This window comes from Hemitrygon akajei, chromosome 2 (genome assembly GCF_048418815.1).
Source record: "Hemitrygon akajei chromosome 2, sHemAka1.3, whole genome shotgun sequence".
Taxonomy (NCBI): Eukaryota; Metazoa; Chordata; class Chondrichthyes; order Myliobatiformes; family Dasyatidae; genus Hemitrygon; species Hemitrygon akajei.
In genome coordinates this window covers 140,258,956-140,276,182 of record NC_133125.1, presented here as the reverse complement: position 1 = coordinate 140,276,182, position 17,227 = coordinate 140,258,956, and the positions used below count along the sequence as shown (strand labels likewise).

Here is a 17,227-nt window from a genome sequence, read left to right as displayed (position 1 = left end):
CTGACCTCAGGAGCACCTGTGGAGAGAAGAACCAGTCAACAGACCTTCCTCAGAACTTTTAGTGGATGTAATTATGGATTTATTCTGGGGGGGCGGGGGTAGATAGGTCAGGAAAGACTGCAGCAGCTGAAGCTGGTGTGAAGATCAAACTGCTGGAGGGAGGCAGCCCTGAGGAAGGGCCTTGACCCCAGACGTCAACCACCACAAATTTCCTCCTGCGGTTCAGAGAAGGGCTGGTTCACCCTGAGGGCAATGTCGCTGATATTGACTCCTCCCCAGTTCCTCAGGCCATGCGTTGTCCCTTGGCCGAGCGTCAGTTGCCCTGGCCTAGAGTTAATTTCTTCCTCCATGAGGTCATTTGCCCTTCCAGGGGAGAGTAGCCCCTCTCCAAGGGGTCAGTTTCTTATTCCGTGGATTTATCCGCCTCCGCGTCCAGGGTAAGTTGCCCTCTCCCAGGCCCAGAGTTAGTTGCCCCTTGGCCAGGATTAGTTGCGCCCTTATATGATGGTTATTTGCCCCCGACTCAGCGTCAGTTGCCCGCCGCGAGTTCCCGGAGTGGGCGGTGCTTCTGCTGTTCTGCTGCCGGTGGGGATGGCGCTGTTCCTCGGCCGCTGGAGCTGAGCTGTCGGGACATGGCGAGCCGGCGCTCCCGCCGCCTGCATCCCTGAAGCTTCCGAGCCGGTGCAGCAGCGACTTCACCCCCTCCCCAGCCGAGCAAAGCCCCCGGGCGAAGGAGACAGCCCGGCCCGGGAGAAGGCTGCTCTCAGCGAGGTGAGCTCGGGCGATCGTTCCGCGGCGCCGAGGGAGGGAGGGAGGGAGGCTAATTTGTTCGGGTAGTGCCCGCCGCTCCCAGCAAGGCACCTCGGGATGGTTCCCTGCCTCCTGCAGTGGGATCGGCTGCGGCCGGATTCCACTGCCCTCTCCCGACTCCTATTGTTCCGGCTTCAGATCGCTATCCCGACCTCTGAGCCCCCTCTTTCCTCTCTCTCATCCCTCTCTCTCTCTACCCCTCCCCCTCCATTCCCTCTCCTCCCCATACCCTGCCCCTCCCATACCTTGCCCTTCCCTTACACCCTCCCCTCCATTCCCCTCATACTCTATCCACCCTTTCCCTCCTCTCCCCATCCTTCTGTCCCCTACCCCACCACTCCCCTTTGCCTACCCTACACCCACTCACCTTCCTCCCCTCACCTCCCATCAGTCCTCCCCTCCCCCTTCCCTTCTCTCCCTCCTCCCTCCCCTTCCCGCCCACCCCATCCATCCATCCCATCTCCCCTTCATCCCCATCCACCCCCATCCTCCCTATCCATCCCCTATATCCTCCCTATCCCCTCCTCCACCCCCCATTCCCCCCTCCCATCCACCCCCCATTCCCCCCTCCCATCCACCCCCCATTCCCCCCTCCCATCCACCCCCCATTCCCCCCTCCCATCCACCCCCATTCCCTCCTCCACCCCCATTCCCCCCTCCCATCCCCCTCCAACCACCCCTTCCCCCATCTCCCCCTCCAACCACCCCATCCCCCATCTCCCCTCCACCCCCCATCCTTCCCCCATCTCCTTCTGTCTGTTTGCATCTCTCTCTCTCTCTGTATTTCTTTCTCTCTCTCTCTCTCTCTTTGTCTTTCTTTCTCTCTTACTGTGTATTTATCATCAGCTCCCGCCTTGTGTTGAAAGTTCCTTTATGCCCGCTGTCATCAGTTAGCCGTTTAAAGGAAAACGTGTATCAGGGATTGGGGGAATTCTCTTGCAAGTTTAAATACATACAACACACACACGTATACATGTAAACTTCTGAGCTGCAGCCTCTTGCCTGCACCCACCCCTAGTGCCGCTTTGTCTGGTTTGAGAATTTCTTCCTGTGGCTGTTGGTGGCTGGCGGATGCAGTTTCGCTGGGAGTAAGGTTGTTCATTCGCCCCAAAGCTACAAGCGGTGAGGATCTGTCCCAGTCTCTCCTGCTTTAACCAGTTACAACCTTCGCCTTTGTAAAGGTAATATTTATTCCCCGACTGGGGATTTGTTCCCCGGGTGCGCGTCCGATGTTTTGAGGGTTAACGCACCCCAGGGTTCGAGCTCCAGTACTGATAGGTGACCCAGTGCGGTCTTACTCAGGAAGCTGAGGCCGAGGAATAACGCTCCCCGTACCGGTTCCGCAAGACTGCGGGTGACTGTTCACGGACGATAACGTCGCCCGTGCGGTGTTTGCAAGCCAGTCTGTTCAAAGCCTAGTTACTATGGAAGAATTGCACGTTAACATCGCAGGGTAATTGGTGAGTGCTTTTCATGACCTTTAACTCCTAGTTGTTAGATGTCGGGTTCTTTAATCGGACTTCAAGTAACGTGTCTCATTTAACTGTAGAAATTGTGTTGGTTTTATTTTTGGAGTCCTTTGTTACTGTAATGCATTTTTAAAGAAGCATTTTGTTGTATTAAGTGATATGTGTGCCCTTATTGCTTGTGTGGAGTTGGGAAGGAATGCAGCTAAAATTGTTACAGAAGAGTCTTGTGCCCAATGCTTGTGGGCAAAGTGCCTGGCAGTTCATTCTCAGTGTCCTCAGGAGATCCGGTCATCTTCCTTGTGTATACTTATTGTAAAGAATCAGAATTAGGTTTATTACTGACAAGAGATGCTGGAAATCCGAACAACACACACAAAATGCTGAAGGAACTCAGCAGGCCAGGCAGCGTCTATGGGGAAAAAAAGTACAGTTGACATTTTGGACCGAAGCCCTGCCTGTACAGTACCTTTGTCCGTAGATGCACCCTGGCCTGCTGAGTTCCTCCAGCGTTTCGTGTGGATTTGTTACTGAGTTATATGTAGTGAGATTTGTTGTGTGGCTGCAGTACGGTGCAAGGATATAACATTGCTATTAATTACAATAAATAGCTCGAAAAATGGAATAAAGCTCTTGGACCGTTTATAAATCTGATGGCAGAAGGGAAGAAGCTCCTTAAGTCATTGAGTGTGATCTTCAGGCTCCTGTAGCTCGGCTGCAATGGTAGTAATGAGAAGAGGGCATGTACTGGATGGTGATGGTTGCTGCCTTCTTGAGAGCAGGGAGGGTTGTGCCCATGATGGAGCTGGTGGGGTCTGCAACCCTATGTTGCCTCTTGCTGTCCTGTGCATTGGAGGCTTCATTCCAGGCAGCGATACAACCAGTCACAATGCTCTGCACCGTACATCCGTCGAAGATTGTAAGAGTCTTTGTTGACATCCCTAATGTCCTCAAACTCCCTAATGAAGTAGAGCTGCTGCTGGTGTGCCTTCTTTGTGTTTGCATCAATTTGTTGAGGCGAGGGTAGGTCATCTGTGATGTTGATATCCAGGAACCTAAAGGATTCATATCGATGAGAAACTTAAACAAGAACGATTCACTTCCAGAGTGTTGACGGTCCCTAATCCACAGTGGACCTGGGTGATCTATTGTGCCCAACATGTGCAGTGCCTGGATTTTTAAAGACTCTCCTCCTTTGGTGAAGACTTTGGTTCAAGAAGGGGAGATGTTTAAGGTATCGAGGAGACTCACCAGGATGCTGCCCAGACTTGAAGGCATGTCTTATGGATTATGGTTGAGTGAGTTTGGACTAATCTCTTTGGGGCAAAGGAGGAAGAGCGGTGACTTGATAGTGGCTTATAAGATGATTAGAGGCACAGACGGAGTGGAGAGCCAGCACCTTTATCCCAGGGCGGAAATGGCTAATACAAGAAGGTATAATTTGAGGATTTCAGATGTAGGTTTTTTTTACACAGGGACTGGTGAGCGTGTGGAACGCACTGCCAGGGTGTGTGATAGAGGCAGATACATTAGGGACATTTAAGAGATTTTTGGATAAGCACGTGGATGCAAGAATAGTGGAGGGCTGTGCGGGAGGGGAGGGGTAGATTGATCTTGGTTACACAACTGGTACAACATCATGAGCCAAAGAGCCTGCACTGTGCCATTCTGTCCAGTGTCGTCACACTCTCCCCAGCTCTGTCTTCTGCAGACCAGTGGTTGGACGACCTTCATCAGCATCTGAAGTGTTGCAGTGGACCAGCTGGTCACTGGCTGGGCCCTGAGTTTGAGTGTTGCACCTCTCCCCTCTCTCGTACCCACCCCACCCCCATCGATCACTCCTTCCCCAGTGTCTCCTCGTGGGTTGCTCCGCAGAGCGCCTGTGCTGATTCACCTTGTCGGGTGATATAGGGGTACTGGTTGATCCACTGATTAAAAGGTAAATTGACGATTATTGTAATGTGTACTGAAGTACAGTGGAAAACCTGTATGATGATCGATTCATTACAACAGTGCATTGAAGTACTAAGATTACAAAGGAAGTGCAGTGCAGTTAGACAGTAATGCGCAAGGCCATGGAGAGGTAGACTGCGTGGTCAAGACTCTTATCTTGTCTCGCGAGGGCACTGGTCAGTGGGGTAGAAACTCTCCTTGAGCTTGGGTGGTATTTGCTTTCAGGGTTTTGTATCTTCTGACAAATGAGAGGGTCTTTGCTTATGCTGGCTGCCTTGCCGAAACAGTGAGAAGAGTCCAGGGAGGGGAGGATGGTTTCTGTGATGTGTCCACAACTCTCAGCAGTTCCACCTTCATGCCACAGCAGCCAGTCAACCCACCTACCTTTGGGATGGGGAAAGAAACTGGAGCATGGGGGTACACAGGGTCACACTGCGAGAACGTAAAACTCCACACAGAAGCCTTTAGCAACCACCAGACCGTGGACAGTCGGCTTTATTAACTACAGCTCTGCATTCAATACTATCATCCACTCAAAGCTAATCAAAAAGCTCCAAGTCCTAGGGCATGCACAGTTCCTCCTTGTGCAACTCGGTCCTGCATTTCCACACTCGCAGGCCCCAGTCAGTTCGGATCGGCAGCAACATCTCCTCCGCAATCTCGATCCGCACCGTTGCAACCACAACGCTGCGTGCTTAGCTCCCCTGCTCAACTCTCTTTCCACGGTTTCAATGCCATTTTTAACCTTGCTGTTGACACCACTGTTGTGGGTCGAATGAAAGGTGGTAACAAATCAGCATATAGGAGGGAGACTGAAAATCTGGCTGAGCGGTGCCATATCAACAACCTCATTCAATGTCAGCAAAACTAAAGAACTGTTTACAAGGACGAGGAAACCAGGGGTCGATGAGCCATTCCTCGTTGGAGTATCAGAGGTGGAGAGGGTCAGCATCTTTAAACTCCTCAGTGTTATCATTTCAGGGGACCTGTCCTGGGTCCAGCACGTAAGTGCCATTATAAAGAAAGCACAGCAGTGCCTCTACTTTCTTAAAAGTTTGTGAAGATTGGGTATGTCAACTGGAACTTTGACAAACTAATATAGATGTGCAGAGGGGAGTTTATTGCATCACGGCCTGGTATGCAAACGCCAATGCCCTTGAACGGAAAAAAAACCAGCAAAAGCTAATGGATATATCCCAGTCGATCATGGATAAAGCCCTCTCCATCATTGGGCATGTTTGTATGGAGCTCTGTCACAGGAAAGCAGGATCTATCGTCAAAGATCCCTACCGCCCTGGGCACGTTCTCTTCTCACTGCTGCAATGAGGAAGGAAGTACAGGAGCCTCCAGTCCCTCCAGGTTCGGTAATAGTTATTACCCCTCAACCATCAGGCTCTTGAGTGAGAGGGGATAACTTCATTCAACTCAACACTGAACTGATTTCACAAATTATGGGCTCACTTTTGAGACTCTACAACTCATGTTGTCAATATTGATTTATTTATTTTCTTTTTGTATTTGCACAGCTGGTTATGTTTTGCACTTCGGCTCTTTGTCGTGTGTGGTTTTTCATTGATGCCATCTTGTTTCTTTCTATATACTATGAATGCCCACAAGAAAATGAATCTCAGGGTAGTATATGGTGACATATTTGTACTTCGATAATAAATTTACTGTGAACCATCTCCGGTAGGAGGTAGGATGTCCAGGAATACAACCCTCACAGGCTGAGCAGACTCTGTACCAAGCCATCATGATGGAAGCATCTCCTTGGATACTATGTTGGACTTTTCGACTGGAGAGAGCTCCCGAGCTTTCAAACCGTGATCTTCCATCTGCTGGCCCATCTTCAATCTGCTGGATTGATTCCATCTATCTGTTGCACTTACAGATAGACTAATACATTTGTAGTGATTTTATTGTTTGTTTTAAACCACTGGATTCCATGTCTCAGTTTGAATCTTGTTATTTCTCAGTGTTGGGCGAGAACGTTCCACTCCAAGCCCTGATGCCCTGGATCTGTTGAAAAGCAGCCAGTGAGGCCGAGTGGCTGAGTCTGGTGGTGGGGTCAGGAGGGAGTGAGTGTGTGTTGCATTAACAGAGGTCCTGCCTTCTGGAGGAGACTGTTCAAACCCAGGCCATTGCCTTGTGGTATCATGGTTGCTAAAAGTTTCTGTGTGGAGTTTGCATGTGCCAGTGAGAACTCCCGTGTCCCGTACCCACACCCCCAACACTGTGCTCCAGCTTTCTTCTCCATCTCCAGGTGGGTTAATTGGCTGTTGTAAGTTACCCCTGGTACATAGTTGGGTGGTAGAATCTGGAGGGAGTTGGTAAGAATCATTTATGGTGTCTGAATGACACTTGGACGGGTCCAAGTTGTATAACTGTGACCGTAGAATGTACGAAAAGTAGGATAAGTGCGTTTATTGGTGGGTATGGACTCAGTGTATTGAAGGGTCTCTTTCCGTGTTGAATTCCATCTCCTTTGTTCCCAAGAGATTGCGGCACTCCTCCCAGGGGAAAAGTGGGCAGGGATGGATTTGCAGGAGGGAGAGAGGGAGATGGTGGGGAGAGGTGAGAGTGATGGTAGGAAGCTGGTATGCCTGGCCCAGAGGGGCTGAATGGTCAGGTTGTTAAAATGGTGTCTCCACCACCTTGTAATTACTGCAATGTTATCACAAACCTGAGTTGATAGAAAAGTAGAAGATGGTAGAAATTCTCAGTAGGTCAGGCTCTGGAGAGAGACCGTCAACAACTCGGGACAAAGATCCTTCCTCAGAACGGTTCTGACGAAGGGTGTTCAGTTTGAAACATTAGCCATTGTCTTTCCGCCCATGAGGACTGAACTGCCATACCGGCATTTTCCACTACTGTCTCACATTTCCAGTTTTTTAAAATTTTGAGATCACCAGCATATCCTGCTAGAAAGTACATGAGTTATCGTTATTGGTTCAGCCTGGTCCTCGTGTGCCTTGTGGTGGATATACCCAACAGGATGTTTTGTGTACGTTGTTGTGTTACCTGGACAAGCATGCCTCCATGATGTTTGTCACTGCTGAAGTGCCTGGTTTTCTCAGTAGCTCCCTGACAGGATTCCCATTACAGTGGATTCCACTCCGTCATGCAGCTGTGGGCATCATACCCCCAGAGATGCTCAACGAAGGGCAGTCTGCTCCCTCAGCTAGATGTGGCCACTGTCTGGCCGGACAATTGGGAGAGTTCCTCTCTGTGCCCGACACCTGTACTTGCCCCATGAGCTCTGCTAGAGAAAGGCCTGATCTATCTTCAACCAAGAGAAAATTGGCAGATGTCGGAACTCCAAGCAACACACACAAAACGCTGGAGGAACTCAGCAGGCCAGGCAGTGTCCGTGGGAAAGAGTCTATCCAGTCATTATTACATTTCTTCTGGTTGGATCTTGCTGAGGACAAGTTGACACCACTAATGGTGACAACTCTTTGCAACACAGAGTCTCACAGAGTAGAAGCTGGCCCTTTGGCCCATCCCATCCACGCTGAGCAAGATGTCCACGTACTCGTGTTTGACCCATAACCTTTGAAGCCTTTCCTGTCTTTTTTTTTAAAAAAGATGTTGATCTTATACCTGCCTTAACCACTTCCTCTGCTACTCATTCCACATACTGACCATACTTTGTGTCAAACAGTTGCCCCATGGTTTCTATTGAATCTCTCCCCTCTCGCCTAAAACCTATGGCCTCTAGTTCTGGAGGAAAGAAACAGTGCATTCACATCTCTACACCCCTCGTGATTTTAACTGTCTCAGAACAAGATGTATTATTACTGAAATATGGTGTGAAATCTGTTGTGGTAGCAGTGCAAGACAAAAATTTCTACAAGTTACAGTAAAAAATAAAATAAAAAGTGCAAAAGAGGAATAGGGAGACAGTGTTCATAGTTCCATGGGATGTTCAGGAATCTGATAGTGGAGGGGAAGGAGCTGTTCCTAGATGTGCATCTTCAGGCCCCTGTACCTCTTCCCTGATGTTAGTAATGAGAAGAGGGTATATTCTTAATGGTGAGGGTCGTCAGTGATTGAAGTTGCCTTCTTGAGGCACTGCCTCTTGAAGATACCCTTGAGGGTGGGGAGAGTTGTGCCTGGGATGGAGCTTGCTGAATATACGACCATCCGCAGCCCTTTCCATCGTGCACGTTGGAGCCTCCATCACAGGTGGCGACGCAGCCAGTCAGCGCGCTGTCCACTGTACATCTGTAGAAACTAGCAGGTTTCTTCAGTGACAGACCCCATTTCCTCAGACTCCTAATGAAGTAGACCTGCTGGTATGTCTTCTTTGACAAAATGCCGGAGGAACTCAGCAGGTCAAGCAGCATCTATGAAAAGGAATGAATGGTTGACGTTTTGAGCTGAGACCCTTCATCAGAACTGGAAAGGAACGGAGAAGAAACCAAAAATAAGAAGGTGGGGGAGTGGGAGGTGGAGGAGTGCAAACTAAAAGGTTTGTAGCGATGTGCTACACACAGAGTTAGAAATAATGAAACGCAGTCTGTAAGTTGCACTCCAGACTAGTTTATTCAAACTTCGCGGCACTGGCTTTTACGCAGCTCCGTTCCCGCCCTCTCTGGGTGGAAATGACGTCAGAGGTGCATTACAAAAGTCTCTTCCCGCGTGCGGGCTTTCTCCCCTTGCTGGTGAAGAAGGCCCAGTGCCGTTTTGGGGCTGGCCTCTCTGCCGACGCGTGCGCCATTTTGTGAGCCGGTTTGCCTGCGTAGAAAGTGGGTCGCCACAAGGTGATAGGTGAAGCCAGGTGAGAGGGAAGGTGGTAGTAGTCCTGCCTTTGTGACTGCATCAATTTATTGGGCCCAGGATAGATCTTCCGAGATGTTGGTCCACTCCTCAGTCCTCATTCTCCTACGCTGCAAGGAATAAAGTCCTAGCCTGTCCAACCTCTCCCTGTAACTCAGCCCTTCAAGTCCTGGTAACATCCAAACCTTTCCTGCACTCTTTCCAACTTAGTGTCAGGCGGTGAAAGATCAAAGTTAGTTGGAAACCTCCTTACTTTATACAGATGTTTGTGTTAGATTTTGAGTTAGCTCTGTGCCTAAGTTGTCTTCCTCTTTGTGTTGACAAGCAAGCAGAAACAAGTCTCTACTGCCATAATTGTTCTGGTCAACCACCCCAGGGCATGCCATAGAAACGCCATTCTGACAAGGTGTCACATCAAGGTGCAGCCTTATATCAAAACAAGCTGCTAGAGCAACTCAGCGGGTCGGATGGCATCTGTGGAGGCAAAGAGATGGTCAATATTTTGGGATGAAACTCTACATTATGTCTGAGAGTGGGAAGAGGAGACGAGATGAGGTAGGAGTGAGGCAGGGACTTGTACGTGATGGTTGGGACCAGGTCGGACAGAGGTGATGGGCAGATAGAGGCAGGCTGGCAAGGCGTTAGGAAAGATGGGAAATACAAAAATTGCTGGATTTACTCAGCAGGTCATACAGCGTCTATGGAGGGGTACAAGCGGTCATTGTTTCAGGTCAAGACCCTTCCCCTTCCCCTTCAATTTCGATGAAGGGTTTTACCTTGTAAGGTCAACTGTCTGTTCCTCTGTGCGTTGTGTGTATGTTGCTCACATATCACCAAGCTCAAGAACAGCTTCTGTCCTCTGGGATAAGAACCTTGAATGGACCTCTTATACGATAAAGTTGAACTCCTAATCTCTCAATCTTGTCATGGCTTTGCATCTTCTTGTCCACCTGCCCTGTTCTTTATTCTGACATTAACCCCACATTTTAATCAACTCTGCCACTAACTCACATACGTGAATGACAATTCCCACTCCCACCAGTTCATCCAGGTCCCTCCACCCCTGTTGCCCAGGCTCATCTTGCTCCCTCACCTGCATCCATTTGCCCACTACCCACAGGGGTCTCTCCGAGACACTAGGGGCTGCAGATGTTGGAAATCTGGAGCCATACACACAGAGCACTGGAATAACTCAGCAGCTCAGGCACCATCTGTGGAAAAGAATAAACAGTCGATGTTTTGGGCTAAGGCCCTTCATCAGGACTCATCTTAAGCTTTGGTATGTTCTACCAAATGCATCAATGCATCAAAGGTGAGGCTCAGTGGGGACTTGGTGAATTTCCTGAGGAAGTAGAAACATTGGCTCACTTTCTTGCTCATGATGTCTATGTGGCTGGTCCAGGACAAGTGGTTGGTAATATTCATACCTAGGAACTTGAACCTTGCAATCATTTCCACCTCTCAGTCTAATTGATACAGACAGGGGTGTGTACTCTACCCCACTTCCTGAAGTTAACGACCAGCTCTTGTTTTGCTAACATTAAAGGAAAAGTTGTTGCCTTGACAACATTGTACCAGGCTGTCTGTCTCGGAATTCATGATGTATGTCAGTGATAATAAACCTGATTCTGATTCCTTTCGTGAAATTGTTAGAGATCTGGCCCGCTGCAGTGGTGTCACGTACAAACTTGTAACTGGGGTTACAGCAGAACCCTAAGTGTGAGTTCACAGAGGATAGAGTAAGGGGCTGAGGATACAACCTTTGGAACAATCATGTGCTTCCAATCATATAACACATCAGTTCCGGGGACTGAAAATACACACTGGTACCAAGGTGAAAAAGCAACATGTTATCAAAAGCAGGCTTATTATCACAGACATATGTTGTGAAATTTGTTGTTGTTGGCCGCATTACAGAGGAAAACAAAAAATACCATTAAAACTCAAAAATAAATAAATGGCGTAAAAGAAGAATAACAAGGTAGTGTTCATTGATTCATGGACCACTTAGAAATCTGATGACAGAGGGGAAGAAGCTGTTCCTAAAATGTTGAGTGTGGGTCTCCAGGCTCCTGGACCTCCTCCCCAGGGGTAGTAATGAGAAGAGTGCACAGTGAAGGTACTTAATGGCGATTATCTTGCCAAATCTCCTTTTGCAAAGGGTTGCGGTACGTCTATGGAAAATGATTCCTTTGGGTGAGTGAGGTCACAGTGATCGAGAGGTGAGCTGGCTAGATCGCGACTTCACCGTGGAAGGGGTAACCAAGCCTGAGGGATTCTCAAGCTGAAACAGTGATTATCCACTTTCTGCCACCTGTCCCGCTGAGTTCTTCCAGCATCTTAGAGACATGAGATGCGGGAAAGCTTGAGCAATACACACAAAATACCGGAGGAATTCAGGAAGTCAGGCAGCATCTTTGGAGGGGGATAAACAGTTGATGTTTCGGGCCAATGTTTTTCACAAGGACTGGGAATGAGAGGGGCAGAAGCTCGAGTAAGAATTGTGGGGAGGGGTACGAGCTGGCAGGTGATAGGTGAGATTGTGAGGGGAAAGGTGGGTGGGGGAGGTGGTCTGATGTGAGAAGCTGGGAGGTGATAGGTGAGATTGTGAGGGGAAAGGTGGGTGGGGGGAGATGGTCTGATGTGAGAAGCTGGGAGGTGGGGTGAGATTGTGAGGGGAAAGGTGCGTGGGGGGAGGTGGTCTGATGTGAGAAGCTGGGAGGTGGGGTGAGATTGTGAGGGGAAAGGTGCGTGGGGGAGGTGGTCTGATGTGAGAAGCTGGGAGGTGGGGTGAGATTGTGAGGGGAAAGGTGGGTGGGGGGAGGTGTTCTGATGTGAGAAGCTGGGAGGTGATAGTTGAGATTGTGAGGGGATAGGTGGGTGGGGGAGGTGTTCTGATGTAAGAAGCTGGGAGGTGATAGGTGAGATTGTGAGGGGAAAGGTGGGTGGGGGAGGTGTTCTGATGTGAGAAGCTGGGAGGTGATAGGTGAGATTGTGAGGGGAAAGGTGGGTGGGGAGGTGTTCTGATGTGAGAAGCTGGGAGGTGATAGGTGAGATTGTGAGGGGAAAGGTGGGTGGGGAGGTGTTCTGATGTGAGAAGCTGGGAGGTGAGATTGTGAGGGGAAAGGTGGGTGGGGGAGATGGTCTGATGTGAGAAGCTGGGAGGTGGGGTGAGATTGTGAGTGGAAAGGTGGGTGGGGGGAGATGGTCTGATGTGAGAAGCTGGGAGGTGGGGTGAGATTGTGAGGGGATAGGTGGGTGGGGGGAGATGGTCTGATGTGAGAAGCTGGGAGGTGATAGGTGAGATTGTGAGGGGAAAGGTGGGTGGGGGGAGATGGTCTGATGTGAGAAGCTGGGAGGTGATAGGTGAGATTGTGAGGGGAAAGGTGGGTGGGGGGAGATGTTCTGATGTGAGAAGCTGGGAGGTGATAGGTGAGATTGTGAGGGGAAAGGTGGGTGGGGAGGTGTTCTGATGTGAGAAGCTGGGAGGTGATAGGTGAGATTGTGAGGGGAAAGGTGCGTGGGGGAGGTGTTCTGATGTGAGAAGCTGGGAGGTGGGGTGAGATTGTGAGGGGAAAGGTGCGTGGGGGGAGGTGGTCTGATGTGAGAAGCTGGGAGGTGATAGGTGAGATTGTGAGGGGAAAGGTGGGTGGGGGGAGGTGGTCTGATGTGAGAAGCTGGGAGGTGATAGGTGAGATTGTGAGGGGAAAGGTGGGTGGGGAGGTGTTCTGATGTGAGAAGCTGGGAGGTGATAGGTGAGATTGTGAGGGGAAAGGTGGGTGGGGAGGTGTTCTGATGTGAGAAGCTGGGAGGTGATAGGTGAGATTGTGAGTGGAAAGGTGGGTGGGGGGAGATGGTCTGATGTGAGAAGCTGGGAGGTGGGGTGAGATTGTGAGGGGAAAGGTGCGTGGGGGAGGTGGTCTGATGTGAGAAGCTGGGAGGTGGGGTGAGATTGTGAGGGGAAAGGTGGGTGGGGGGAGGTGTTCTGATGTGAGAAGCTGGGAGGTGATAGTTGAGATTGTGAGGGGAAAGGTGGGTGGGGGAGGTGTTCTGATGTGAGAAGCTGGGAGGTGATAGGTGAGATTGTGAGGGGAAAGGTGGGTGGGGAGGTGTTCTGATGTGAGAAGCTGGGAGGTGAGATTGTGAGGGGAAAGGTGGGTGGGGGAGATGGTCTGATGTGAGAAGCTGGGAGGTGATAGGTGATGTTGTGAGTGGAAAGGTGGGTGGGGGGAGATGGTCTGATGTGAGAAGCTGGGAGGTGGGGTGAGATTGTGAGGGGATAGGTGGGTGGGGGGAGATGGTCTGATGTGAGAAGCTGGGAGGTGATAGGTGAGATTGTGAGGGGAAAGGTGGGTGGGGGGAGGTGTTCTGATGTGAGAAGCTGGGAGGTGATAGGTGAGGTTGTGAGTGGAAAGGTGGGTGGGGGGAGATGGTCTGATGTGAGAAGCTGGGAGGTGATAGGTGAGATTGTGAGGGGAAAGGTGGGTGGGGGGAGATGTTCTGATGTGAGAAGCTGGGAGGTGATAGGTGAGATTGTGAGGGGAAAGGTGGGTGGGGAGGTGTTCTGATGTGAGAAGCTGGGAGGTGATAGGTGAGATTGTGAGGGGAAAGGTGCGTGGGGGAGGTGTTCTGATGTGAGAAGCTGGGAGGTGGGGTGAGATTGTGAGGGGAAAGGTGCGTGGGGGGAGGTGGTCTGATGTGAGAAGCTGGGAGGTGATAGGTGAGATTGTGAGGGGAAAGGTGGGTGGGGGGAGGTGGTCTGATGTGAGAAGCTGGGAGGTGATAGGTGAGATTGTGAGGGGAAAGGTGGGTGGGGGGAGGTGTTCTGATGTGAGAAGCTGGGAGGTGATAGGTGAGATTGTGAGGGGAAAGGTGGGTGGGGAGGTGTTCTGATGTGAGAAGCTGGGAGGTGATAGGTGAGATTGTGAGTGGAAAGGTGGGTGGGGGGAGATGGTCTGATGTGAGAAGCTGGGAGGTGGGGTGAGATTGTGAGGGGATAGGTGGGTGGGGGGAGATGGTCTGATGTGAGAAGCTGGGAGGTGATAGGTGAGATTGTGAGGGGAAAGGTGGGTGGGGGGAGGTGGTCTGATGTGAGAAGCTGGGAGGTGATAGGTGAGATTGTGAGGGGAAAGGTGGGTGGGGGGAGATGTTCTGATGTGAGAAGCTGGGAGGTGGGGTGAGATTGTGAGGGGAAAGGTGCGTGGGGGGAGGTGTTCTGATGTGAGAAGCTGGGAGGTGGGGTGAGATTGTGAGGGGAAAGGTGGGTGGGGGGAGATGGTCTGATGTGAGAAGCTGGGAGGTGGGGTGAGATTGTGAGGGGAAAGGTGGGTGGGGGGAGGTGTTCTGATGTGAGAAGCTGGGAGGTGATAGGTGAGGTTGTGAGTGGAAAGGTGGGTGGGGGGAGATGGTCTGATGTGAGAAGCTGGGAGGTGATAGGTGAGATTGTGAGGGGAAAGGTGGGTGGGGGGAGATGTTCTGATGTGAGAAGCTGGGAGGTGATAGGTGAGATTGTGAGGGGAAAGGTGGGTGGGGAGGTGTTCTGATGTGAGAAGCTGGGAGGTGATAGGTGAGATTGTGAGGGGAAAGGTGCGTGGGGGAGGTGTTCTGATGTGAGAAGCTGGGAGGTGGGGTGAGATTGTGAGGGGAAAGGTGCGTGGGGGGAGGTGGTCTGATGTGAGAAGCTGGGAGGTGATAGGTGAGATTGTGAGGGGAAAGGTGGGTGGGGAGGTGTTCTGATGTGAGAAGCTGGGAGGTGATAGGTGAGATTGTGAGGGGAAAGGTGGGTGGGGGGAGATGGTCTGATGTGAGAAGCTGGGAGGTGGGGTGAGATTGTGAGGGGATAGGTGGGTGGGGGGAGGTGTTCTGATGTGAGAAGCTGGGAGGTGATAGGTGAGATTGTGAGTGGAAAGGTGGGTGGGGGGAGGTGGCCTGATGTGAGAAGCTGGGAGGTGATAGGTGAGATTGTGAGGGGAAAGGTGGGTGGGGAGGTGTTCTGATGTGAGAAGCTGGGAGGTGGGGTGAGATTGTGAGGGGAAAGGTGGGTGGGGGGAGATGGTCTGATGTGAGAAGCTGGGAGGTGGGGTGAGATTGTGAGGGGAAAGGTGGGTGGGGGGAGATGGTCTGATGTGAGAAGCTGGGAGGTGGGGTGAGATTGTGAGGGGAAAGGTGGGTGGGGGGAGATGGTCTGATGTGAGAAGCTGGGAGGTGGGGTGAGATTGTGAGGGGAAAGGTGGGTGGGGGGAGATGGTCTGATGTGAGAAGCTGGGAGGTGATAGGTGAGATTGTGAGGGGATAGGTGGGTGGGGGGAGATGGTCTGATGTGAGAAGCTGGGAGGTGATAGGTGAGATTGTGAGGGGAAAGGTGGGTGGGGGGAGGTGTTCTGATGTGAGAAGCTGGCAGGTGGGGTGAGATTGTGAGGGGAAAGGTGGGTGGGGGGAGGTGTTCTGATGTGAGAAGCTGGGAGGTGATAGGTGAGATTGTGAGGGGAAAGGTGGGTGGGGAGGTGTTCTGATGTGAGAAGCTGGGAGGTGATAGGTGAGATTGTGAGGGGAAAGGTGGGTGGGGGGAGGTGTTCTGATGTGAGAAGCTGGGAGGTGATAGGTGAGATTGTGAGGGGAAAGGTGGGTGGGGGGAGGTGTTCTGATGTGAGAAGCTGGCAGGTGGGGTGAGATTGTGAGGGGAAAGGTGGGTGGGGGGAGGTGTTCTGATGTGAGAAGCTGGCAGGTGGGGTGAGATTGTGAGGGGAAAGGTGGGTGGGGGGAGGTGGTCTGATGTGAGAAGCTGGGAGGTGATAGGTGAGATTGTGAGGGGAAAGGTGGGTGGGGGAGATGGTCTGATGTGAGAAGCTGGGAGGTGATAGGTGAGATTGTGAGGGGAAAGGTGCGTGGGGGAGGTGTTCTGATGTGAGAAGCTGGGAGGTGATAGGTGAGATTGTGAGGGGAAAGGTGCGTGGGGGGAGGTGTTCTGATGTGAGAAGCTGGGAGGTGATAGGTGAGATTGTGAGGGGAAAGGTGGGTGGGGGGAGGTGGTCTGATGTGAGAAGCTGGGAGGTGATAGGTGAGATTGTGAGGGGAAAGGTGCGTGGGGGGAGATGGTCTGATGTGAGAAGCTGGGAGGTGATAGGTGAGATTGTGAGGGGAAAGGTGGGTGGGGGGAGGTGGTCTGATGTGAGAAGCTGGGAGGTGATAGGTGATGTTGTGAGTGGAAAGGTGGGTGGGGGGAGATGGTCTGATGTGAGAAGCTGGGAGGTGATAGGTGAGATTGTGAGGGGAAAGGTGGGTGGGGAGGTGTTCTGATGTGAGAAGCTGGGAGGTGATAGGTGAGATTGTGAGGGGAAAGGTGGGTGGGGGGAGGTGGTCTGATGTGAGAAGCTGGCAGGTGGGGTGAGATTGTGAGGGGAAAGGTGGGTGGGGGGAGGTGGTCTGATGTGAGAAGCTGGGAGGTGATAGGTGAGATTGTGAGGGGAAAGGTGGGTGGGGGGAGGTGTTCTGATGTGAGAAGCTGGGAGGTGATAGGTGAGATTGTGAGGGGAAAGGTGGGTGGGGGGAGGTGTTCTGATGTGAGAAGCTGGGAGGTGATAGGTGAGATTGTGAGGGGAAAGGTGGGTGGGGGAGGTGTTCTGATGTGAGAAGCTGGGAGGTGGGGTGAGATTGTGAGGGGAAAGGTGCGTGGGGGGAGATGTTCTGATGTGAGAAGCTGGGAGGTGATAGGTGAGATTGTGAGGGGAAAGGTGGGTGGGGGGAGGTGTTCTGATGTGAGAAGCTGGGAGGTGATAGGTGAGATTGTGAGGGGAAAGGTGGGTGGGGGGAGGTGTTCTGATGTGAGAAGCTGGGAGGTGATAGGTGAGATTGTGAGGGGAAAGGTGGGTGGGGAGGTGTTCTGATGTGAGAAGCTGGGAGGTGAGATTGTGAGGGGAAAGGTGGGTGGGGGAGATGGTCTGATGTGAGAAGTTGGGAGGTGGGGTGAGATTGTGAGTGGAAAGGTGGGTGGGGGGAGATGGTCTGATGTGAGAAGCTGGGAGGTGGGGTGAGATTGTGAGGGGAAAGGTGGGTGGGGGGAGATGGTCTGATGTGAGAAGCTGGGAGGTGATAGGTGAGATTGTGAGGGGAAAGGTGGGTGGGGGGAGATGTTCTGATGTGAGAAGCTGGGAGGTGATAGGTGAGATTGTGAGGGGAAAGGTGGGTGGGGAGGTGTTCTGATGTGAGAAGCTGGGAGG

The 17,227-nt window shown here is 51.6% G+C and overlaps 1 protein-coding gene across 5 annotated transcripts in view; it reads left to right on the top strand.

Annotated features, from left to right (window-relative positions):
* The first annotated feature begins 222 nt into the window (after window positions 1–222).
* farp1 (FERM, RhoGEF (ARHGEF) and pleckstrin domain protein 1 (chondrocyte-derived)) overlaps window positions 223–17,227 on the top strand; it is a 247,713-nt gene continuing 230,708 nt past the window's right edge. The window contains exon 1 of one of the 5 annotated variants that reach the window (XM_073028410.1): window positions 223–771. The gene's annotated coding sequence lies outside the window, so the exon portion shown is untranslated. Of the gene's footprint in view, window positions 772–1,762; window positions 1,992–2,024; window positions 2,271–17,227 lie in introns of those variants that run through there. The other 4 variants (XM_073028391.1, XM_073028373.1, XM_073028402.1 and 1 more) reach the window with 4 other exon arrangements.